This window comes from Triticum aestivum, chromosome 6A (assembly GCF_018294505.1).
Source record: "Triticum aestivum cultivar Chinese Spring chromosome 6A, IWGSC CS RefSeq v2.1, whole genome shotgun sequence".
Taxonomy (NCBI): domain Eukaryota; kingdom Viridiplantae; phylum Streptophyta; class Magnoliopsida; order Poales; family Poaceae; genus Triticum; species Triticum aestivum.
Genome location: NC_057809.1, coordinates 367818635 through 367831139, shown reverse-complemented (window position 1 = coordinate 367831139; position 12505 = coordinate 367818635).

Below are 12505 nucleotides of genomic sequence, written 5' to 3'. Positions count from 1 at the left end.
AAATCAAGTCATCACAATTTTTGGACAAGATATGATCATGAAACAATTTGCATTGGAGATTTAAATGATCACTTTCATTGCAAAGTTCACAAGGATGGCAAAGAAATTTTAAATTTTCAGCACAAGCATCTATTCTCTCTTGCAACCATTTAGTTTCTAAACAGTTATGCCTCTTGCAAAATCTATCTTCCCTATTTGTTGTTTTCTTGCAAGCTCTATGCACTCCACAAAAATTTACTTGCTTATAAGAGATATTTTCATCATGACTAGTGCAATCATCATTAGTAATACGGATATTCAAAGAGTTCATACTAACAACATTGCAATCATGCTCATCATTCAAAGATTGTATGCCAAACATTTTATTGCATTCTTGTTCTAATATTTTGGCACAATTATCGGAATCCTTATTTTCATGAAAGATATTAAAAATATGAAGCATATGAGGCACGCTCAATTCCATTTTTTAGTTTTCTTTTATAAACTAAACTGGTGATAAAAAAATAAAATAAAAGATTCAATTGCAAGATCTAAAGATATACCTTCAAGAACTAACCTCCCCGGCAACGACGCCAGAAAAGAGCTTGATGTCTACTACACAACCTTCTTCTTGTCGACGTTGTTGGGCCTCCAAGTGCAGAGGTTTGTAGGACAGTAACAAATTTCTCTCAAGTGGATGACCTAAGGTTTATTAATCCGTGGGAGGCGTTGGATGAAGATGGTCTCTCTCAAACAACCCTGCAACCAAATAACAAAGAGTCTCTTGTCTCCCCAACACACCCAATACAATGGTAAATTGTATAGGTGCACTAGTTCGGCGAAGAGATGGTGATACAAGTGCAATATGGATGGTAGATATAGGTTTTTGTAATCTAAAAGTATAAAAACAACAAGGTAACTAATGATAAAAGTGAGCTAAAATGGTATTGCAATGCGTTGAAACAAGGCCTAGGGTTCATACTTTCACTAGTGCAAGTTCTCTCAACAAGGATAACATAATTAGGTCATATAAAAATCCCTCAACATGCAACAAAGAGTCACTATAGCAAAGAACAAATGAAGAGATTATTGTAGGGTACGAAACCACCTCAAAGTTATTCTTTCCGATCAATCCATTGGGCTATTCCTATAAGTGTCACGAATAGCCCTAGAGTTCGTAGTAAAATAACACCTTAAGACACAAATCAACCAAAACCCTAATGTCACCTAGATACTCCAATGTCACCTCAAGTATCCATGGGTATTATTATACGATATGCATCACACAATCTCAGATTCATCTATTCAACCAACACAAAGAACTTCAAAGAGTGCCCCAAGTTTCTACCGGAGTGTCAAGACGAAAATGTGTGCCAACCCCTATGCTTAGATTCCCAAGGTCACGGAACCCGCAAGTTGATCACCAAAACATACATCAAGTGAATCAATAGAATAGCCCATTGTCACCACGGGTATCCCACGCAAGACATACATCAAGTGTTCTCGAAACCTTAAAGACTCAATCCGATAAGATAACTTCAAAGGGAAAACTCAATCCATTACAAGAGATAGCGGGGGAGAAACATCATAAGATCCAACTATAATAACAAAGATCACGATACATCAAGATCATGGCAAATCAAGAACACGAAAGAGAGAGAGAGAGAGAGATCAAACACATAGCTACTGGTACATACCCTCAGCTCTGAGGCTGAACTATTCCCTCCTCGTAATGGAGAGCACTGGGATGATGAAGATGGCCACCGGTGATGGATCCCCCCTCCGGCAGGGTGCCGAAACAGGGTTTTGATTTGTTTTTGATGGCTACAGAGGCTTGAGGAGGCGGAACTCCGGATCTAGGTTTCTTTTCGGGGGTTTGTGTATTTATAGGAATTTTGGGCGTCGGTCTCATGTCGGGGGGGGGGGGGGGGGTCTTCGAGTCATCCACGAGGTAGGGGGCGCGCCCAGGGGGTAGGTCGCGCCCTCCACCCTCGTGGATGGCTCGAGACTCTTCTAGCCAAACTATTTTACTCTGGGGCTTCTTTTGGTCCATAAAAAAACAGCAAAAATTGGCACGTCAATTGGACTCCGTTTGGTATTTCTTTTCTGTAAAACTCAAAACAAGGTAAAAATAGAAACTGGCACTAGGCTCTAGGTTAATAGGTTAGACCCAAAAATCATATAAGATAGCATATAAATGCATATTAAACATCCAAGATGGATAATATAATAGCATGGAACAATCAAAAATTATAGACACATTGGAGACGTATAAGCCCACGTGGGGACCGCAACCCACTAGGGCGCGCCTGGGGGTCCTGGCACGCCCAGGTGGGTTGTGCCCACCTGGTGCCTCCCTTTGATATTATTTGCACCAGAAATTCTTAAATATACAGAAAAAATCGAATTAAATTTTCAGAGCATTCTGAGAACTTTTATTTTTGGGTCATTTTTATTTCATGGGAAATTCAGAAGTCTGACAAAACATGGCATTTTATTTTATTTAACTAATAAAAATAGAAAACAAAAGGTAGGGACAGAATGTAGTGCTTACAAAATTCATCGACTTCATACCTCTCTAAAATGATCCATTAATAAGGTTGATCAGGTCTTATTAATAACCACTTTCGATTAGCATGAAACCAAAGAACTTTCATAAATCAATAAGTTACCTCAACGGGGATATGAATGTCCCAAACAATAAGCATTTCATATTTGTTTTTGATAGTAGGTAGAGGTATTTGAAAACTTCCAATAGTGATTGTGGGAGATTTTTCAATAACATTGATACCATTCACTTGGAATTGTTTCTTTGGAAAGTGCACAGTATGATCATTACCATTGATATGAAAAGTGACCTTGCTTTTATTGCAATCAATAACAGCCCCTGCTGTATTCAAGAAGGGTCTACCAAGGATAATCGACATGTTGTCATCCTCGAGCATCTCAAGTATAACAAAGTCAGTCAAAATAGTAACATTAGGAACAACAATGGGCACATCATCACAGATACCGATAGGTATGTAGTTGATTTCTTAGCCATTTACAAAGATATTTCAGTAGGCGTGACTTTATTCAAATCAAGTCTTTTATATAAAGAGAAAGGCATAACACTAACACCAGCTCCTAAATCACACAAAGCAGTTTTCACCTAATTCTTTTTCATGGAGCAAGGTATAGTTGGTATTCCTGGATCTCCAAGTTTTTTAGGTACTCCATCTTTAAAAGTATAATTAGCAAGCATAGTGGAGATTTCAGCTTCCAGTATTTTTCTTTTATTGGTGATGATCCCTTTCATATACTTTGCATAACGAGGCATTTTCAAGATATCAGTCAAGCGAGTACGCTAAAAGACTGGCCTCAGCATTTCAGCAAAGCATTCAAATTCTTCACCATCTTTCTTTTTAGTTCACTTGGGTGGAAAAGGCATTGGTTTTTGAACCCACGGTTCTCTTTCTTTACCGTGTTTTCTAGCAACAAAGTCATTTTTATCATACCTATTATTCTTAGGTTGTGGGTTATCAAGATCAACTATTGGTTCTATCTCAACATCATTGTCTTATTCTTTTTCATTATTAGGTTGAGAGTCTTCATGAACGTCAGCATTATCTTTTTCATTATCACTAGGTGAATGTTCATTACCATACTGAGTTTCAGCATCAGAGATAGAAGTTTCATTATCATCATCAGGAGGTTTTTCTATTTCAGGTTTACTAGGAGCATGCAAAGTCCTATAAATTTTCTTTTTCTTTTTCTTTTTAGAAGAACTAGGTGTAGTGGTGTTGTTACTTTGTGAATCATGTTCAATTCTTTTCGGGTGTCCCTCATGATAAAGTGGTTCCAGAGTCATTTTACCTCCTCTAGTTGCTACTCTAACAACAAAGTCATGTATGTTGGTATTCATTTCATCAAGCAATTCTCTTTGTGATTTCACAACTTGTTCGAACTGGGTTTGAACCATAGAAGCATGTTTTCCAACACCTCTAACATCATTTGAGATTCCAAATAACAAGTCACTCAAGCGAGCAATCATATCAGAATTGTATTTCAATTGTTTCATAACATTTGCATTGAAGTGATCTTGTTTTCTAATGTAATTTTGAAACTCATAAAGACATTGGCTAGGATGCATATTGTGAGGATTGTCATTATCATTGAACTTCATTAGAGAATTTACCTCTACAACCTTAGGCAGTGGTGGTATATTAAACCCATGTATTTCTTCAATATGAGGTCAATTTTTGACATCCTCAGCTTTAATACCTTTTTCCTTCATAGATTTTTTGCCTCTTGCATATCTTCAGGATTGAGATATAATATACCCCTCTTCTTCAGAGTGGGTTTAACCGGTTGTTCAGGAAGAGTCCAATCATCATAATTTTTCAATATATTATTCAATAATTCTTTAGCTTGCCCAAGACTTCGTTCCCTGAAAAAACAACCAGCACAACTATCACCCCTTGTCTTAGAGGGAAAAATCTTAGTCGTAGCATTCTTAAAATTCTTCATAGAGATAAATTAATAATAATCCCAAGTGACTCAACAAATATAGCTATGCTCCCCGGTAACGGTGCGGCGAAAAGGTCTTGATAGCCGACAAGTATAGGGGATCGCAATAGTTTTTGAGGGTAGAGTATTCAACCCAAATTTATAGATTCGACACAAGGGGAGCCAAAGAATATTTGAAGGTATTAGCAGCTAAGTTGTCAATTCAACCATGCCTGGAGATTAATTATCTGCGGCAACATGATCAGTAGCAAAGTAATATGATAGTTTTGATAATAGTAGCAGCAGTAACAGTAACAGTGATAGCAGTAATTTTGTAGCAAGTGCAACAGTAACGATAGCAATAGTAACTTAGCAAGAACAATATAAGATAAATTCGTAGGCATTGGATCGGTGACTTGTTGGATGATATTCATCATGAGACAGTTATAACCTAGGGTGATACGGCACTAGCTCCAGTTCATTAATATAATATAGGCATGTATTCCGTAAATAGTCATACGTGCTTATGGACAGAACTTGCATGCCATCTTTTGTCCTACCCTCCTGTGGCAGCGGGGGCCAATTGGAAACTAAGGGATATTAAGGCTTCCTTACTAGAGTACCGGAACTACATGAACTCCTCAAACTACGGTCATCACCAGGAGTGGTCCCGACTATTGTCACTCCGGGGTTGCCAGATCATAACACGTAGTAGGTGACTATAACTTGCAAGATCGGATCTAGAACATGGATATAATGGTGGTAATAGAAATGGTTCAGATCTGAAATCATGGCATGGCAAAGTCATAGCAACATCAATCTTAGAACATAGTGGATACTAGGGATTAGGCCCTCACAAAACTAACTCAATTACATGATGAATCTCATCAAACTCCTAACCTACCAGCGAGCCTATGAAGGAATTACTCACTCCTGGTGGAGAGCATCATGAATTGGCGATGGAGAAGGGCTGGTGATGACAAAGAACGAAGATCCCCTCTCCGGAGCCCCAAACGAACTCCAGATCTGGCCTCCCGATGAAGAACAGGAGGTGACGGCGGCTCCGTCTCTTGGATCGCGATAATTCTTTCTGGAAAAATAGGATATTATAGCGTCAGCTTCAGGGTCTGCGGGACCACCAGGTGGGGACAACCCACCTGGGCACGCAAGGAGGGGGCGCGCCCTGGTGGGTTGTGCCCACCCAGGTGCCCCCCTCCGGTGGATCTTGGCTCCAGAAATTCTTATTTATTGTATAAAAATTCCTCGCAAAGTTTCATTCCATTCCGAGAACTTTTATTTCTACACAAAAACAACACCATGGTAGTTCTGCTGAAAACAACGTCAGTTCGGGGTTAGTTTCAATCAAATCATGCAAATGAGAGTCCAAACCAAGAGGAAAAGCGTAAAGTAGATACATTGGAGACGTATCATCAGCCTCCCCGCATGATTCTCAAGAAACAACAAGGCTAGATGAAGATGGTGAACGTAGCTCTGTAGTTGATGACCGCATTTCCCCTACACCAGCATCGCAGGTGCTTGCTCTAACTTGGGAGCGTTATATGTGGTTGCATGTTGCATATGGTGTCTAGATTGTAATTCTTCCAATCTGGTTAAATTGCATGTGTTATTCTTCTTAGTTTATACATTATACTTGTTAATGTGACATGCCTTCCTGTTTTTAGTACATAGTACATCTGTCTATTAAGCATGTCCTTACATTAAACTATTATATTTTTTTGTATCTTGCATCAATCAATATGACGAGACACCTTTAGTATATGCAGTGTGATATTAGTTGAATCTTTCATATGATTTATAGCATGCGCTGCTTCTAATTTGTTGAAACGCAATTTATGATGGTACGCTTTTAACTTGGAAGAGTCATATTGGTTGCATCTTTTATGTGGTGTCTAGCTTGCACTGCTTCTTATTTGTTGAAATGTCTTCTACTTAGTTTACACAAATAGTTGTGACTATGTCATGTCGTCCTCTATTTCGTACATATTCCATCCTGGTACCATGTGTTTGCCTTACAACAAAGTAGTGATTGTTAGTATCATGCACGAATGAGTTTTGAAGAGTGAATTTTATTGCTTTTTCTTGTCGGTTTTACTTGACAATGCAAAATCAATAAAGCGGAAGGAGATTAGAAAGGTAGTGGATAAATGTGCTCCTTCCAAATAGAGGGCCTCTACAGATTCTACTCCGCCACCACCAAGAAGATTTGCAAGACAACACATGCATAGACACTCAACGTAGCTATGTTGATGATAGGCACGCAACCGCTAGTGCAGCATCACAGGTGTTCCCTCTAAATTGGCACTGTTATGTGGTTGCATGTTATGTATGATGTCTAGCTTGTATTGCTTCTAATTTTGTTGAATTCCATCTGCTTACCTTACACATTATACTTGTGAATAAGGCACGTGTTCCTGTTTCTAGGACATACAATATCTGTCTATCACACCATGTTCTTACATGAAAGTACTACTGTGTTGTAACCTGCAAAAATCACTTATCATAAGACATGTTTGACTTGGGAGTATGATATAGGTTACAGCTCGCACTCTTTTCTAGCTTGCACTACTTCTAATTTGTTGAAATGGCACTTATGATGAGACCGTTTTAACTTGGTAGAGTGATATTCATTGCATCTTTCATATGGTGTCTAGATTTCATTGCTTCTAATTTGTTGAAATGCCTTCTGCTTAGTTTACACATCATAGCTATGAATACGCAATGTTGTCCTTTTTTCTTACACATTCAATCGTCCTATCATGCGGTCACCTTACATTAAAGTAGTGCTCGTCAGCATCCTGCATCAATGAGTTATGAAAAGCGAATTTTATTCATTTTCCTTGTGGGTTTGACTTGACAAGGCAATGCAATTAAGAAATAGGGAGGAAAGAAAATAAGGCAGGGAATGATGGCGGTCTTCCGGGGAAACCGCCATCCTAGGTGCTTTCTCTAGCTTGGTAGTGTGGTATTGTCTTGCATGTTGCATACTGTGTCTCACTTGTATTGTTTTTAATTTGATGAAATAACTTTTGGTTAGTTTAAAAAATAGTTGTGAATATGCCATGCCTTCCTGTTTTTCGTACATATTCCATCCTCATATCATGTGTTTGCCTTACATCAAGGTAGTGATTATCAATATCATGCATGAATGAGTTCCGAAGAGTGAATTTATTGCTTTTTCTTGTTGGTTTTACATGACAATGCAAAATCAATAAAGCAGAAGGAAATTAACAAGGCAGTGGATAAAGGTGCTTCTTCCAAATGGAGGGCCTCTCCACATTCCACTCGCCCCCCACCCCCAACAAGATTGGGAAGACAACACATGCATAGACACTCAAAGTAGCTGTGTTGACGATGAGCACGTCCTCCCTTGTCCACCATCATAGGTGCTCCCTCTAACATGGCACTATTATATGTGGTTGCATGTTATGTATGATGTCTAGTTTGTATTGTTTCTAATTTTTTTGAATTCCATCTGCTTACTTTACACATTATATTTGTAAATAAGGCACGTGTTCCTATTTCTAGAACGTACAATATCTGTCTATCACACCATGTTCTTACATCAAAGTACTACTGTTGTGTAACCTGCAGCAATCACTTTTCACAAGACACGTTAAATGGGAGTCTGATATAGTTTACATCTCGCATTATTTTCTAGCTTGTACTACTAATTTGTTCAAATGGCACTAATGACGAGACAGTTTTAACTTGGTAGAGTGATATTCATTGTGTCTTACATATGGTGTCTAGCTTTCATTGCTTCTAATTTGTTGAACTTCCTTCTTCTTAGTTTACACAACATAAGCTATGAGTATGCAATGCCATGAATATGTAATGGCACTAATGACGAGAGACCTTTAACTTGGTAGTATGATGCTGTTTGCATCTTGTATATGATTCATTTCTTATACTGCTTCACATTTGTTTAAACGCCAGTTATGACGAGACACTGTTAACTTGGCAGAGGGATAGTTGTAGCATCTTTCATATGGTGTCTACCTTCCATTGAATTGCTTCTAATTTATTGAAATGCCTACTGCTTAGTTTACACATCATAGTTCTGATTATCTCATGTCGTCCTGTTTTTCGTACATATTACATCCTCCTATCATGTGGTTGTCTAACATCAAAGTTCGGTTCGTCTGTATGATGCATCAATTTGTTCTGAAGAACTAAATTTTTATTCCTTTTTCTTGTTGGCTTGACTTAACATGGCATAGAGAAAGAGGAAGGAACACAAAATGACATGGGATAGTGTTAGTACTAAGGACACACGGAAATAGAAGCATAAGAATTATGCAGATTCTACTAGTACTGATGGTGCAATAGAAGGTCAAAGTCCAGCGGAAACTTGTACAAATGCGGTATCCCGTGCTACACAAGCTGAAAAACAAGCCAAATAGAAACTAATAGCTGCCACCAAACAAGCAGCGACAGCCCTAGCTGTTGCAACACCTTCCACAGTACCACCACCTGCACGAGCTACTCGTTTGTCAACTCAGCTAGTAGCACGTTCCCAATCTGCCTTGCCACCTGACACTACTTCCAAAGCACTATTGACACAAGACGAGTTGGCAAGATCAGATGAACCTTGTGAGCTTCAATAGCAAGAAGGTAGTTGATGGAGTCAAGTTACAGTTGCATGCTTCTTTATATGTAGTCTCACAATTTGATGTACACTAACACTTCCTATGTTCGTTGTTGGACTAGCACCTAAGCGCAAGAGGAAACAAACATCAGGGATAATGCTCGATAGGTTAACTAAATCTAGAGGAGGAAGAATGGAGATCCATTTTGAGGCAGGTTAAAGAGGCCACGCGGTGCTATAGAGTCAGCCAAGTTAGTATCAGAGGCAGTGGTTGCCATTACGTGTCATGCACGTATCCTCCCAACATGGATTCAGTACAGGAATGACAAAGACGAAACCCAGTTCAACACCTTCCACGACCATTTATCTGTAAGTATGGTTATGTATGGAAACTAGTAATGTCGTCTTGCTCTGTCCCATACTTTCTAGGTTGCTGATAATGAGACTCCCATAATTTTCAATAGATGAGGTTCAAGTTGGATAGCCAAGATGATGCAACTAGACAAGCTTGCACCCATGTTTTCAAGTATGCTCTACGACAGTATCGGTATAACTTGAGGAAAACTCACTTTGAAGGCAAGGCTAACAGTGAACTTGCCCAAACATCTCTAGTGGAAAATATATCGGATGCAGACTGGAGAGGCCTCGTTAAACACTGGTCTGATCCAAAGTATCAAGTACACTATATGTATGTGATTAGATCACATGTTGAACTCCTATTTATGCACGTGCCTCACAAATCTATCTTGTTGTAGGTGAACTGTTCAAAGAACAAGGACAACCATATGAAAGTGAAATTCCAACAAACGACAGGATCTCGTAGCTATATTGCACACTTCGAGGCTCTTGTAATTAGTTGTTGTTTCACTCTTTTCGATGTGCCATATTATTAGATCTATATTGACTTGTTCCAAATGTAGAGGAAAGCCCGCAAGGACCAAAAAGTACCTGAAACAAATGCTATAGAAATCTTCAAGGACTGTCACACCAGCAAGACGAAGGGCATGACTACACCAGCCAAAGCCGCTATTGTAAGTACTTAATCCTCATGCCTATTAACTACTACTTACTCTGACTCATTCATTGAATTGCATGGTTTGCAGCCAATGTCTATTACTCTTTTCTATTTAATATACAATTGTCTTAGCGTATCATTGCACCTTACAAGGTTTAAAAGAGAGGAGTGATGTTCCTTTGATCTTGATCTGTAATCTAGTTCCGTGCTAGACTTTCCCAAACAATGTTACAATTGCCTGTTTGTCTGTTCTCAGTTGTTTTGTGATATGAATGATGTCATACTATGCGTACCATATTATAAACTTTGTCTCTTTATCCTTAGCTGTCAAGACAATGTGAAGAAATAGACAATACATTAGCCATGGTACATGGTCATATGTTTGGAACCTGGTTTTTATTATGTACTTTGCAGTAAAATACAACTAATATTTTACACGGGTTCACCAGAATAAGTTATGTATATAGAGCAAAGCTATTTTGTTTGGTTTTGCTGTGTCCTTAATATGTTCTTTTTTGGTGCTACCAATGTAAAAACTCAACTTCTCAGCAAGCTATGGAAAAAATGGTGGAACCACCACCTTCTGAAGGTGACGAGGCAACTATAACCGCAATGTCGCCTCTTGCTGCAGTGGGTCAGTACCTGTCCACTAACAGTGCCAAAAGCATGTTCCTGCGTAATACTAGGTTATTTGTTAAGGCAATCTCATCCAAACTGCCTCATGATCAAGATATGCAAGATCAATACAATTTTATATCTGCGGTCCAGACACAAATCCATTCCCTAACATAGACCCTTTGTGAAACAAGGACAACCATTGTTCGATGTCGTCAAGATATGCATGGTTTTGAAACCAGACTATTAGACATTTGCTATGTTATTTAGGAGCCTAGGAGAAATGAAGGCAAAGGTTATGGTGCTCCATCGGATAGTACAACATGAAAACATAACAGTCGGGTCAAATGAACTAAGCTTATGAACTTCTGGTAGTGCATTTATCTGTCAGACTATTAACTTTTATGCAAACCTTCTTTTTGTTTTATGGTTGTAATTTGTTTTGTTGCGATACAAAATTTGTTCTTAACATGCAGCCACCGGCTAAAGAAAACAGCAAGCCATTTTTGTATAGTGTAGGGTGTTCCCTATATTTGCACTGATGGCGAACTTTGATGCCCAGTGGATGTAATCTGTGCAATCGCCTTAATATCCTAGCGTTAGTTTCGGGCTTATTTATTTCCTAGTCTTCTTTTCCCTGGTTTGCTAGTGGCCGCAACAACCAAGGGCCATATACGGACCGTGGTAACCTTGACCCTCATATGGGCCGAAAGACTTCGTGGGCCATACATGGGCTGAAAGTGAAACATGCTGGTGTTATATTTGATAGCCCACATGATGCTGTTGGGCCAATTTCGGGAAGGCCATAACGGGCCGTGAGTTACCGGGACATAAAATGGGCTATATGCGAACAAACCATTAACTGGCTTTTCATGGGCCGGCCCGCTAACTTTTGACCAAGTCAAACGGGCTGGCCTTTGTAAGCTAAATGGGCTAGTGTTGGGCCGTCGCATGTGTCAACATATCATAGGCGCCTATCTGACCCAATGACAAGCTGGCACATGTTTCCTTTGGCCAATGAGAATTTTACACGTGGAAAATCCCCATTGGTTCGGGTTGTTAACGGGTTATCGGATGCAAAACCAGACACGATAGCTTAACGGCGATCCGTTACGGTGGATGCCACATGTTGGTTACCCGTGACGAAAGCACTTCCATGACGCATCATTTATCGTCATGGAAGTGAACACTTCCGTAATGATAATTTTGGTATTGTCATGGAACAGTTCTACGACAGGACAGGTATGACTATCTTGATTCTGTCATAAAATCCTCATGGATGCACATACATGACAGAAAACGTGACCTACTGTGACAAACACGTATCATCACGGAAGTGTATTTTTTGTAGTGTGGAGAAGAGGTGGCCCAGCTCTTCGTACCTGGGTTTATTGTTAAAGTTTTTCACCCTGAGTGGTTGGCTAATCTTGTGCTTGTACTCAAGAAGAACGGTACATGGCGTATGTGTGTTGACTATACAGATCTCAACAAAGTTTGCTCTCCCCCGTATCGACCAGATCATTGATGCAATAGCGGGTTGTGAGCGCTTATGTTTCCTGGATGCTTATTCCGGTTATCATCAAATCAAGATGGCAGTTAAAAAGCAAGAGAATACGTCCTTCATCACACCTTTTGGAGCTTTCTGCTATGTTTTTATGCCTTTGGGGCTTAAAAGTGGTCAGGCGACTTATCAACGCTGTGTTCAGAATTGTCTTCATAGTCAGATTGGGCATAATGTTCATGCTTATGTTGATGATATCATGGTCAAATCTAGGAAGAAGGAGACTCTCCTGTATTAT